The following is a 12,716-nucleotide window of genomic DNA, read 5'->3' as shown; positions in this document are numbered from 1 at the left end:
TAATGGAAAACCTCAAGGTAGTTTTTTTCAGGCAGAACACCATTACAAATGAGGAATTACATGAGATCATCAGTTCTCTTAAAGGTGTAACAACAGAAATACAGGCCAAAATATAAACAGAAAATAAAAAGATGGGCCATCATCTAGTTAGTGTTGTATACCTGAAGCACAACCATTACTGGTATCCATAAAATGTTAATAGAATGTGAAATACATTGGCTTGAACCTCTGTTCAATGGGAAAGGATAGATTAGAATAGCACAGGATCAGCAAGGAAGGATGAGTTGGTAGGTACATAATTGAAGGAAATACATTGATGTAATCACAGTTACACTGATGACACACAGTTACTCTGGAATTATATATGTATGCAAATCATGGAATATCACAACCTCTTAAAATAAATTATATGCAATCAGAAGAGATATAAATTTGGCCTAGTAAGGTTGCAACAAATGATTAATTATGACTTGCAAGTGAGTAGTGGTATAAAAGGTAATATCCAGAAATGATATGCAGGGTCAGAAATGGAGGTGGACTAGACACTTAGGAAAGCAAGCATAACATGTGCTCACGCGCACGCACACACACACGTACACACATATTTTTTTTTTCCTAGTGCTTCATTGATACCCATAAAATTCTATAAGACCCAAAAGAAGGCCTATAACACATTGGATAGTTCCTCTTTGGATAACTTACAGATTGACATGTACAAGAATTTCAGCAGGAGTCCTAATCTGCACCGTTAGAGTATCCAAATCAATGTTTTATACATCCACTGAAGTACTGATATAAACATTGCAGCACAGTTCATTATTAGCAAATATGATACCTTGTTCCTTGAAATATAAATACTTAAAGTTAGAACTGTTATAATTAGCCTTTAAAAGGGGTCATAATTTTATCTCCACATAGCAGTATTATTATAACTTAAATTTTATTTTCATTAACTGTTTTATAGTGTGTTTTACATACTATGAAATATGTTCCTCAACACTATAGGAAAATTTAGAGAAAAGATTGAAGTAGACTTCCCATATTCTATTTGAAAAGAAATCCCAGTTTTTGGTGGAAAGATTCTTAACACCGATAGATAACATAAGCAACTTTCAGGAGAAAAGAGTGAATCACACACTTATATAAGTGCTGATGGGATGAGAAGATAAAAAGATTGTGTTAAAGTCTTACCTCCCAGCTGACAATGGCCCACTTTGTTACAAAATATTGAAATGAGAAAATCCAGAAATTTCTCCTACTGTGTAACTCAATATGACCTGAAGTCACTTGAATAGTAATGATAATAATGAACAATCACCATTTATGTACCTAGCACTTTAAATTTGTAATATCAGATTTGATTTGATTCTCAGTACAACCTTGGGAGGTAGGTATTTATTATTATTGTTATTATTGCTATTATTGCAATTTTATAATTAAGGAACTGAGGATGAGAGAGATGAAGAGACTTGCCCAAAGTCATATAGGTACTAATTGTCTAAGGCAGAATTCAAACTCAGATCTTCCTGACTCTAAGCTCAATGCCATCCGCCAAGCCATCGATAGCTGCCTAAGCCATACAGCAATGACTATACCACCATTTTGTAGATGACTGTTCATGCACTACAGAGTGAGGAAAATCATCACTGCTGACATCTTTATTGGCAAACAGTCTTCATTAAGTGTCTAAAAGGGCTTTGATCACTTGGGGTCAGTAAGATTGAACGTATCCTTCCTCAGAGTCACTATGATCAGCATTTTTTTCTGTAAATAAACAGCAAAAGCCCTAGGACTCAGTTATGTACACCACCAAGGTGATCCTAGAGTAACTTCCTTAGCAAAATTGTAGGCTAAGTAGGGTTGGTAAGTTAGTAAGGAATTTCTATGTGTTGAGAACAAAGGGAATGGTGTGGGTTTCCTCAAAGGTATTAGAGGCCACTTCTAATAGGTCATCTTTGTCATGAAGACTTTTAAGAATTGGTACTTTCAGTATATTTTCTTTACTTATTACCACCTCACTGATTTTGACTCTGCTTTGTTAGAAGGATTTGTTTATGTTCATATATTTTGTCTCCCTCATTAGATTTTTAAGTGATTGGAAGGAAAGCAGAAATATCTCCTCACCACTCACTATTCAAATTCTTGCAATCTGACTATTCTCGACCCACATCCAGACCATTCTAGTGAAATAAAGACCTCACCAATGGGCTCCTAATTGACGGATTTCTAAATGACCTTTGGCAGAATTTTTGGCCAGTATTAGCTTAATGTTTATACTTAACTGAAACATCTTAATCTTTTTTGGGGGGGATCCATACATCTATAACTAAAATATATCTTATTTGCCATGTAATCAAATACTTTTATTTTACAAGTGAGGAAACTGAGCCCCAGAATAGAGAAACGACTTGCCTAGGATCACACAGGGAATAAGTGGAAAAGCTGAGTTTCTTAGCCCAGTATTTCATCTATTGTAAGGCAGTATTGCCTTAGATTTGAGACTTTCTTTTATTCTGTGTATGTACTTGCCCTAACCTGCATGTGATTAATTTATACAAGGCTTTTACTTATAAACATAGGATTTCCCCAAATTCCTGATTCATCAGTTGCCTTGGTCTCCACAAAAGCGCAACTGTAAAAGGTTGTCAAAATATGTGTCATGCTGTTTTATAGCAGACAGTTTCATTTTCTTGCTCTGAAATTCAGAGTTTGCAAAGACTATGATAATAAACAAGGCATAAATAGGTCTTGTCAGTACTGGCCTCAATGTCCATGTAATACAGGTGCACTCTGTTGATGGACTGCTATTGACAAAAAGTCATTTAGAACCTACTACAAATGGAGCATGGCTAATCTTAGGGTCACAGCTAGGCAGAAAGAAGCCAAAGCTTCAACACTTCAAACAAAATAATTTTCCTTCTATGTCTGACTGGCCCACCAGAAGAAATGAATGTACAATGAAATTTCATTATATTGGAGGCCACTAGTTAGGAATTTATGAGGATTAGGAGAGGACAGATCTGAATTACCTATGAAGTAGCTATGATTTAAAAAAAGAGAGGGCTTTTAGGGGATTGCTAGGCAAATTAATAGTACAGACAGAATCAAATGGATAATGTTTTAAACTGTTTGGGAAAAAAAAAAGCATACATTCCATGGTAGGGAGGTTGTACATTCTTGAAGCATAGACTAATATTTCTTCCTGATCCTAAATGCTTCTTACATTTTTCCCCAAACTGTTGTTTTATTTTCTTTCAATAATTCTGATTTTATCAAAGATTATATCAGCAGCTAAATGAAGTTATAATTTTTGCTAGTTCTCTAACATGTGCTAATCTTTTTTCACCAAAAAGAGTAAGTATCTATAGTAGCAGGGGGCAGGAAGGAGTAGAACACATGCTAGGCTATAAAAGGAATATTCGAAATTTTGCATCCTAAGCCAAAATGTTTCCCTTTATTTGTCAGACTTTTTAATTAATTCATACTGGTCTTAAATTTCTGGGCTGGAGTCAAGATGGCAAAGTAGAGAGGCACTTAGCTGAGATCTCTCAAACATTTCTCTCCAAACAATTTTAAAATAATGCCTCAGATCTAATTTTAGAGTGGAAAAGCCAACAAAAGATCACAACAAGGCATTCTTCCAGCCCAGGACAATTTAAGAGGTTAGGAAGAGAGATATGTGACGTGGCAGTGGAGGCTAAACTGGAACCCACGTGTATGAAATACCAGTGGTGGAACTAGGTGGTAGCAACCAAAGCAGCATCAGCTTCAGGAGCTCTCAAGCCAGAGATGGTGAGAGAACCTAGCAACTAGTCAGAAAGAGGTTGTAGGGTATTACTGTGCTAGCAATGCACACAGGAACAGATGCTGTTTGGTAACTCCTGTACTCACTTCTGAGTTATAGTTCAAGAACAGAGAGCAGCTTTTTAGTCAAGAAGAAATAGCAGTGGGGCAGCTAGGTGGCACAGTTCATAGAGCACCAGCCCTGGATTCAAATCCAGAGTCAGACACATAACAACTTACTAGCCACATGACCCCAGACAAGTCACTTAACCCCATTGCGTATCCTAAAAAAAAAAAAGAAAAGAAAAGAAAAGAAAAAAAGAAGAAGAAATAGAAGCCCTGAGAGGAAACTATTTGGCAACTTCACTGCCTATAGGCACTTCTGGGTCATAATTCAAATGTGGAAAGTAGCATTTTCAGTCAAAAGGGAAGGAAAGCATAGAGGGGAAGTATCACTTCCAAGCACAAGGGATCAGGCACTCTGAGGAACAGTATTGTTTCCAATCTCAAGGGTAGGAAGGGCCCTGAGGAGCCATATCAAATTCAAATTCAATCCCAAGGGATCTCAGGGCTTTCCTGGGTCAGCACCAGAGTGCAGACGAAGAGAGCAATGACCACATCTCTACAAAGATCATACCATCTGTGAAGCATTGAAAAATTCCAAAACCCAGAACTAGCTCTGAAAACAGCAGTACAAAAAAGTCTAAAGTCTAGGGCAGAGCCCTTGCTACTCCCACATGGGGAACATAAGCCAAAATTAATATAACATTTTATGTTAAAATAAAAGACTGGAAAAATGAGCAAAAAAATAAACACGACCATAAAAAGTGACTATGGTGACAAAGAGACCAAGGCACAAATTCAGAAGAAGAGAGTGAAGTCAAAACAAAGATACGAGCAAAGCTGCACAGAAAAAAAAAATGTGAATTTAACAGAAGCCCAACAAGAATTCCTGGAAGACCTAAAACATGACTTTCAAAATCAAATAAAACTGATAGAGGAAAACTTGGGCAAATAAATGAAATTATGAAAAGACAATTAACATACTTGCTAAAGAGGCCCCAAAATAGTGAAGAACATAACACCTTAAAAATAGAATTGGCCAAATGGAAAAAGAGGTAAAAAGTATCAATGAAGAAAATAAATGTTTAAAAATTAGAACTGGCAAGTGAAAGCTAATGACTCTATGAGATATGAGAAAAAAAATGATAAAACAAAGTCAAAAGAATTAAAGAAGAAAATATGAAATATTTCATTGTAAAAACAAGTGGCCTGGAAAATAGATCTAGTAAGGATAATTTAACAATTTTTGGAATACCTGAAAGCCATGATCAAAAAAAAAATATCCTACATATCATATTTCAAGAAATTATCAAGGAAAACTTCCCTGATTTGCTAAAGTCAGAGCATAAAATACAAAAGAAAGAATCTACTGATCACCACCAGAAAGAGATCCCAAAATGAAAAGTCCCACTGGGCCCAAGTCAAATAATACTTCAAGCAGCCAGAAGAAACCATTCAACCACAGTAAGGATCACACAAGATATAGCAGCTACCACATAAAAGGTAAAGAAAAAAAGGGAAATAAATAACTGAAAGCTGAACTCCAGAGAATAACAAGGAGAAATAAGCAAGTTAACAAAGTTTTCTTAATGAGTGATGCAAAGAAATAGAAGACAACAATAGAAAGGGAAAGATAAGCATACACTCAAGAAAATTAGAGATATCTAGGGAACATTTCATGCAAAAAAAAATGGTCAGGATAAAACATTAATCATTAAAAGTTTTAAGCTGGGTTTTATTACCTTGAAAGATTTAAAATTCAATTGTTGTATTGCATTGTACGGTTTATGTTTACATTTTCTTGGTTACTTTGGTCACGTAAAAATCTCCCCTCTCAAAACTAATCTATTCTGAGCCCTCTAAATGGTTTGATCTGTAACATAAATGATTATGAATTTATGAAAAGCCTTATTAGATTGTTTGAACCTAGCCCTGCATAGCTAGGAAACTGGACTATCTTTATGTGCTGTTTAGAGATCTTTAACCAAGTGCCTATGTTATGCTGACCAAAAACTCAAATTCGAAGATTGAGGCAAGGAATTTTCACACAATTGTATATCTTAAGCTATGGGCTACTACCAGGTCCTTCTGGCTATTCCCACAGCTGCCTAACTTATGGGTGTAGATTCCTGGATCATCTGAAGAAAGCCCCTGCTCCTGAGTGAATGGCACAACCCTATGGGGACCTCCAGGTTCATCTAGTGTGGACTCAGAAGCAGCCGATAATCTAGATGAGATAGTTGTTCCAAGATTCCACATGAGGACTCAGTATCCTTTCCAATTTTTTTTAATCTTCTCTTTTGTTATGTGCCCAACCACCAAGGTCCTTATTAAAGTGTGTGTTAGCATTTTCTCCCTCTATATTTTTGTCCTCCCTCTCTTTTCTGCTTGAAAGCCAACAATGTCTAGACAAGACCTATTGAACTCATTACCTTGTCCTGACTCAACTGGCCTCTTGTAGCATCTTGGCTTATATCTGCCTCTCCCTAATTGGCCAGAAGAGGAGGGGTTCTTTCAGATCCCCTTCATTTGGTGAAAAGGGGGAAATGTCATGATATTAGGAGAGATCCCGTTTTGCGGAGTCAAGGCCCAGGTAGCAAGCTGTGCCTTGAGCTTGGTATAACAACAGTCCTTTGAGCTCACCTTTTGGAAATGATGGTCTCTGAGCTCAGGCAAGCACCAACAGGCTCAGACATGAAGCCTTTGGCTTTTTTTTTTTCACTAGACAACCTTGATTCACTGTTACCATTCGTCTCAGTACTATTGCTATACTACACTATTTGACTCTTTGTCTAGCCACAAATATATAAATCAAGGTTCAGCCATACTAAAACAGCTTCCCCTCCCCCACTAAGGGTGGGGCCCTGACATTTGTGTTTTTTATTGCGAGCCACTTCCCTCACTTGGAAATTAAACTGCTATTTGATTACTGACTCTCCTGTCTATCACCTGCTCTGTTTGGCTCTGGCCACTCAAAGGCTATGGTCCTTTTTGGTCCACTTGACACTGGATAATGGAGAAAGCAAGGGAGTTCCAGGGGGAAAAAAAAATCTTCTTCTGCTTCATTGACTAAACCCTTTGATTGTATATATCATAAGAAATGTGGCAAATCCTCAGAGAGATGGGAGTACCAGATCAGCTTACTTATCTGCTGAGGAACCTGTATGTAGGCCAAGAAGCAACAGTTAGAATAGAGCATGAAACAACTGATTCATTTAAGATTGGAAAAGGAGTACAGCAAGACTGTAAATTGCCACCTTATTTATTTAACTCATATGCATAGTACATCATATGAAATGCCAGACTGAATTAATCCAAAGCCAAAATTAAGATTGATGGGACAAATATCAACTATCTCAGAGATGTGGAGGATACCACTCCAAGGGAAGAAAATAAAGAGGAATTAGGGAGTCTCTTGATGATGGTGAAAGATAGAAGTATAAAAGTTGACTTGAAGCTTAACATAAAAAAAAAAAACGCTAAGATTTTGGCAACTGGTCCCTTCACTTCCTGGAAAATACAGAAAGAAGAAGTGGAGCACAAGCAGAGTGAGATTTTATATTCTTGAACTCAAAGATCATCACAGATGGTAACTGCAGCCATGAAATTAAAAGATGCTTGCACTGTGGAAGAAACAAATCTGGAAAGTATACTAAAAAGCAGGGACATCACCTTCCCAACAAAGGTTCCGTGTTCAAAGCTATCTTTTTTGCAGTAGCAATATATGGCTGTGAGAGCTGGACCATAATGTGAGAGCTGAGCACCACAGAACTGATACTTTTAAATTGTGGTGCTAGAGAAGACTTTTGGACAGCAAGTAGGTCAAATTAGTCAAAGTAATTTAGGCTATTCACTAGAAGGTTAAATACTGAAGGTGAAGCTTAAATACTTTGGCCACTTCATGAAAGACAGTACTGATCAGAAAGGCTCTGATGCTGGGAAAGATTGAAAGCTGAAGGAGAAGGGGATGGCAGAGGAAGAGATGGAGAAGATTGTGTCATGGAAGCAATGAACATGAGCTTAGAGAGACTTTGAGAGACAGAGGATAGAAGGGCTTGTCATGTTATGGTGCATGGTGTCAGACCTGATTGAAGGACCACACATCAACAGACTGAGCCAACATAATAAGAATGACAATTCTATATAAACTAATTTACTTATTCAGTGCCATACTAACCAATCTAACAAAGAATAATTTTATAGAGCTAGAAAAAAATAGTTGCAAAATTAATCTGGAAGAACAAGAAATCAAGAATATCAAGGGAATCAATGAAAACAAAAAGTGAAGGAAAGCAGCCTAGGAGTCTCAGATTCCAAATTAGATTACAAAGCAGTAAACATTAAAGCAGTCTGATACTGGCTAAGTAATAGAATGGTAGGTTGAGTACCCAATACCCAGTAGGAAAAGACCATAATAATTTAGTTTTTGACAAATCCAAAGATCCAAGCTCTGGGGGTAAGCACTCACTATTTGACCAAAAAAAAAAAACTGCTGGGAAAATTGGAAAGCAATTCAGCAGAAATTAGGCATAGATGTCATACTGTATGCCAAGATAAGGTCAAATTGGTTCAATGACTTAGACATGACGGGTAATATCATTAGAAAATTAGTGGAATTAATGGAAAAACTCAATTTATGGCCAAGCAAGAGATAGGATTATGGGAAGTAAGACTGATAATTTACATTACATGAAATTGAAAAGCTTTTGCACAAGCAAAAACAATGCAGCCAAAAATTAGAATGAAAATAAGAAGCTAGGGGATGTATTTATAGCAAGTTTTTCTGATAAAGACCTCATTTCTCAAACATATAGGGAATTGAGTCAAGTTTATAAAAACAAGAGCCATTCCCCAGTTGATAAATTGGCAAAGGTTATGAACAAGCAGTTTTAAGAAGAAAAAAAAAACATCCATAGTTGCATGAAAATATGTTCTAAATATCTAATGATTAAAGAAATGCAAATTAAAAAATAAAACTCTGAGGTACCACCTCAAACCTATGAGATGGGCTAAGATGACAGAAAAAAAAAGAAAATAATAAATTCTGAAGGGATGTGGAAAAACTACTGCACTGTTGGTTATAATCTAATTTATACATCCTAAAGAACATCCAAACCCTCTAAAACCCGGTGTATCCTCTGACCCACAATACCACTACTAGGTCTTTATGTGACAAAGATCAAAGAAAAATGAAAAATAGCTATTTGTACAAATATTTATAGCAGCTCTTTTTGCAGTGGCAAGGAATTTGAAGTTGAGGGGATGTCCATCAATTGGGTAATAGATAAAGCAAATTGTGGTATACATTTGCAATGTAATATTACTGTGCTTTAAGAAACAACAAGCAAAATCATTTCAGAAAAAACCTAAGAAGACTTAATTGCATTCATGCAAAGTGAAGTATATGTAGCAACAGCAATATTGTAAGGATGATAAACTGTGAAAGATTTAATTACTCTGATCAAAACAATGGTCCAAGACAATTCCAAAGAACTTATAATGAAAAATGCTATCTACCTCCAGAGAAAAAACTAATGAACTCCAAATGAAGATTGAAGCATACTTTTTTTTAACTCCTTTTTCAAAATTTTTTTGTGTGTTTCTTTTGCAACATGGTTAACTTGGAAATATATTTTGTATGACCTCACATGTATAATTGAAATCAAACTGCTTGCCTTCCCAAGGAGGAAAAAAAGCAAGGGGAGAATTTGGAACTCAAAATTAAAAGAAAAAGATAGTAAAAAGTTTTCTTGCATATAATTGGAAAATATTTAAAAAATAAACTTTTAAATACTTTACAAAAATTTTAGACTGGTCTTCATCCCTTGGTTTAATTATGAAGTCCTAATGTATCTAGCTGGAAGGGAAATAGTTCAAATAAAATTAATTTTATAATAAATATTTAAATCTATGAATTTGGAATAAATTCTGCAATGTTTTAATGTTATTTACAGAAATGACTTCTAATGGAATGTTGAACATATTAACAATTTTATCTTTATGGATTTCTAATCATGCATGACAATCCCATATTAAAACATCTGAACAGAATACTTCACAATTTCCCTCTTAATAAGGAGAATACTTCAGAGAAATAATACTTTACAGTGAACAGTTTTCAGGTTTTCAAGTAGCATTATAGTTATCAAGTACTGGGCCTGTTACAATGCTTAGACTTGAATTCAAGATTATCAATTTATAATATAATTTTCTCTGAAGAAAATGTTTTAGCTTTATAATGTAAATTCAGGCTTTATTAAAAAGGGATTTTTGCCTCCATATGTGAGTACAAAATGTCAGAAAGCTAGATCAACATAGCTCACAAAAGATTTCAACCACAAAAATTCATATTTCATTGATTCATTTTGCTAATGCTCTGAAAAAAAAATCCTTCAGCTACCTGTCTAACATTCTAAATCCTTCTTTCTTCCTCACAGCAGATGACTGATACTTTTCCATAAGATAAACTGAGGAAAACTGATTATACTTTCTCTCCTAACCTACTGCTCCTCACAGAAATTTTTTTCTCCTTCTCAAAATTTTTTCTCTCACCTTCTCCAGAGTTACTTCTCATTATCTGCTTTACCTTCTCTGCCCCTGCCACCTAATAGATTATTTTGCTTTTACATTTTTCCCTACTACCTGATATATTCCTAGTTTAATAATTTTTTTTTCTGTACTCACTCCTACCTAGTTTTCCTGACTTTAGATTTGCCTTCATTCAAATAATCCTGCAATAACAATGCCAAAAACACGTACAAATCTGGTCTGGTTTAGGCATTCTTGTGTTCCTTTAACACTTAGATGATGATAGACTCCTTTCTTGCTGCCTGTGTCTCTAAAACTGAGTTGATCACTCTTTTTTGACTGCTTCCCCCAATCCCAATCCCTTTCTCCTGTGCCTTTTATGGGACTCTTAGCAGCTGTATTCGGTGGCTGAAGAGCACAGTTCACCAACCTAATGAGTGCAATGAACTGAATCAATGAGAGGAGAAGGACTTTACTTCCCTTGCTCCCTCTCTTTTACTTGGTCTCAAACAAGCATGGAGGCTGTCTGTTTCTGTTCTGTGTTGTTTGTCCACCTAATTTCAGATGTTAAAAGTGATCTCCACTGCACCTAGAAGTTGTAGCGATGGAGACCTTGGAGCCAACATTGCAGGTTGAATGATATGGCCAGCCAAACCTTTAAGAAGCTAGGATGCCTAGGACTTGAACCCAGGGTGGGAAGTGGGGCAGGTTACACTTGGAACTGGACCATGAGTTAAACTATGAGCCTACTCTTCTTTCCCTACCCAGAGACTGAATCGGTCCAGAAAAGGATGAGAATCATGATTCCCATGTGTGGAGGGAGTAAGTTTGTATGTTTGTAATTATATCTTTTGAAATAAATAGTTTCTTGTAAAAGATAATCCATCAGTAGTTAAATAAAATTGGGGTACAGAGAATGCACTCTGCTGTTGAGGGAACATGATGGTGGAGGCTGCAGCCAATGGCAGAGAGCTTAGACATATCATAAGGGTATTAAAGGAAAAAAACAAAACAAAACAAAACAAAACATTATAGGTACCAAAGAATCCTGGTGGGGGAAGGGTGAAATGTAATCTACCTGACCTTCCAGACAATAAAGGACAAGAGGGGCTGTGTTATACATCTCTGAATACATTTTTCACCATCTTACTCCTCTGCTCAAAAAACTATAATCGCTCAATACTGACTTCCACATGAAATCCAATATACTTTAATTTGTTTTCAAGGCTTTCCATAATCTGGCTGCATTTATCTGCTTAATTTGATAAATCCTCTGTTCAAGTCAATGCAGAGTCTTCTTTGTTCCACAAATATTTCATTTCCATTCTGGCATACATGCTTTCTCTTATATGGTCCCTCAACTCCAATCTGCATGGCACCTCAAATACAATATGGTAAAGGCAGAACTTCTTGCCCCCATTTCCCACCACTCAACTTCCATATCACTGTAAGCCATATCCTATGGTACATTCCCTAAAAGCCTAGTATCACAAATTAATCCTAAATGTTTCCCTTTTGTGACTTACAGGTGCAGAGCCAAGGTGGCAGAGTAGAGAAACACTTACCCAAAATCTCCCATTTCCCTCCAAATAACTTTAAAATAATGCCTCAAATTAAATTCTGAAACAGCACATAACAAAATGTCAGAGTGATGCATTATTCCAGCCCAAGACAACATAGGGGGTCAGAAAGAGAAATCTGTGATATAGTGGAGAAGACTGGTCCAGAATGTTCATGGATGAAACACCAGTGGTGGGAGTAGGTGGTGGTGACAGAAGCAGCAGCATGGGGAGCTCTCAAGCCAAAGACAGTAAAGAAATCTGGCAACTGGTAAGAAAAAAGTTACAGGGTAACATGGTAGAAGAGCAAAGGTAGAGGACAAATAGGGAGAACTATCTCAGATAAAAGAAGTGTGCAAGGAGGAACTTTTTTAGTAGAGGGGGGAATTGCAGTGGCTGGGGAAGGACAAGGCTTGAGCCTCACTTGTCTTAATTGGCTCAATGAGGGAATAACATACAGACTCAGATGGGTATAGAAATCTATCTTACACTATAAGGAAGCAGGAATAAGAGAAATGAAGGGGGTGATAAAAGGCAGGATAGATATAAGAAGGCAGTGGTCAGAAGAAAAACAGACTTTAAAGGAGGGGACAGTATAAAAAGAGAGAAAGAGAAGGATAAATAGAAGAAAATAGAATGGAGAGGAATGCATAGTTAGCAATTAAAACTGTGAACATGAATGAGAGGAGCTCACCCATAAAATGGAAGTGGATAGCACAATAGATTAGAAGCCAGAATCCAATAAGTCATTTAGGAGAAACACACCTGAAAGAGAAAAACATA

At 36.4% G+C, this 12,716-nt stretch overlaps 1 long non-coding RNA gene across 1 annotated transcript in view; it reads right to left on the bottom strand.

Annotated features, from left to right (window-relative positions):
* Window positions 1–12,716, bottom strand: part of LOC110212590 (uncharacterized) — a 61,376-nt gene that overhangs the window by 26,284 nt on the left and 22,376 nt on the right. The window contains exon 2 of the long non-coding RNA XR_013485721.1: window positions 12,628–12,698. This is a non-coding gene — a long non-coding RNA (uncharacterized LOC110212590). The remainder of the gene's footprint in view (window positions 1–12,627; window positions 12,699–12,716) is intronic.

Source organism: Phascolarctos cinereus, unplaced genomic scaffold (assembly GCF_003287225.1).
Source record: "Phascolarctos cinereus isolate Bilbo 61053 unplaced genomic scaffold, phaCin_HiC Scaffold_4;HRSCAF=312, whole genome shotgun sequence".
Lineage (NCBI taxonomy): Eukaryota > Metazoa > Chordata > Mammalia > Diprotodontia > Phascolarctidae > Phascolarctos > Phascolarctos cinereus.
The sequence above is the reverse complement of the archived record's forward strand: the minus strand, read 5'-3'. Positions and strand labels throughout refer to the sequence as shown.